Genomic DNA, 1,630 nt, shown 5'->3' with positions numbered 1-1,630 from the left:
CTTATATGATACACAAAAAATAATCTCAAAATGGATTAAAGACCTAAATGTGAGACCTGAAACCATAAAAATCCTTGAAGAGAGGACAGGCAGTAATTTCTTTGACATTGACTGTAGCAACATTTTCTAGATCAGTCTCCTCAGGTAAGGTGAACAAAAGCAAAAATAAACCATTGGGACTACATCGAAATAAAAAGCTTCTGAACAGCAAAGGAAGCAACCAATAAAACTGAAAAAACAACCTACTGAATCAGAGAATATAATTGCAAAGGACATATCTGATAAAGGGTTAGTATCCAAAATATATTAAGAACTTATACCACATAAAAAGAAATACAAATAAAAATGGGCACAAGACATGAGTAGACATTTCTCCAAAGACATACAAATAGTCAACAGACACATGAAAAGATATTTAACATCACTCATCAGGGAAATGCAAATCAAAACTATAATGAGATATCTACCTCTTCACACCTCTCTGAGTGGCTAAAATAAACACAAGAAACAACAAATGTTGGCAAGGATGTGGAGAAAAAGGAACTTTCAGGCACTGTTATGGGAATGCAGACTGGTACAGCCACTGTGAAAAACAATATGGACGTTCCTCAAAAAATTAAAAATAGAATCACCATATGAGTCCGTAATTTCACTACTGGGCATTTATTCAAGGAATTCAAAACACTAATTCAAAAAGATGTAGGCACCCCTATGTTTATTGCAGTATTTACAATAGCCAAAGTATGGGAGCAACCCAAGCGTCCATCAATAGATGAATGGATAAAGATGTGAATGATGTGTGTGTGTGTGTGATAGAATATTACTCAGCCATAAAAAGAATGAAATCTTGCCATTTGCAGCAACATGGATGGATCTAGAGGGTATAATGCCAAGTGAAATAAGTCAGAGAAAGACAAATCCCATATGATTTCACTCTTGTGGAATTAAACAAAACAAAGAAAAAAAAGAGAGAGAGACAAACCAAGAAACAGACTCTTAACTAGAGAGAACTGATGGTTACTAGAGGGGAGTTGGGTGGTGCAATTTGTGAAATAGGTGACGGGGATTAAGAATACACTTATGCTGGGCACTGAGTAATGTTCAGAACTGTTGAATCACTATATTGTATACCTGAAACTAATATAACACTGTATGTTAACTATACTGGAATTAAAATTAAAAAAAAATAAATCCGTGATAGAAAAGAAAAAGACAAAAAAGAAAATGACAGCATCATTCCTGATAAGGCTAAAGAGTTTGGCTTGACCTGTGGCCAGAACTGAGTTTCCTAAATTCTCTAAAGTATACTTTGCCCCACAAAGGAAGCTTCCCTACCCCTTGTGGGGACAGAAAGCTACCCAGAAAGCTCATCAGAGATAAGAGCAAAGAAGTAATGCTGAGAACAGGTCATTCCAATAGACACCTGAGCAAGGCTGAGCTCTCCATGTTCAATCCCTTCATTTTCCACACTCATGGATCTTCTGTCGCTCCCTCCCCAATTTTCCCTGAGAAATACAATGAGGGCTTAGGAAAAGCCATGTATGTTTCTCCCATTCTTCTCCACATTCCGTGTTGGGCAGTGGTAGTTCCTATCTATGAAAACTTGAGGAAGGGGACAGCCCTTTCACTA

Source organism: Zalophus californianus, chromosome 8 (genome assembly GCF_009762305.2).
Source record: "Zalophus californianus isolate mZalCal1 chromosome 8, mZalCal1.pri.v2, whole genome shotgun sequence".
In the NCBI taxonomy this organism is placed as follows: domain Eukaryota; kingdom Metazoa; phylum Chordata; class Mammalia; order Carnivora; family Otariidae; genus Zalophus; species Zalophus californianus.
The sequence above is the reverse complement of the archived record's forward strand: the minus strand, read 5'-3'. Positions refer to the sequence as shown.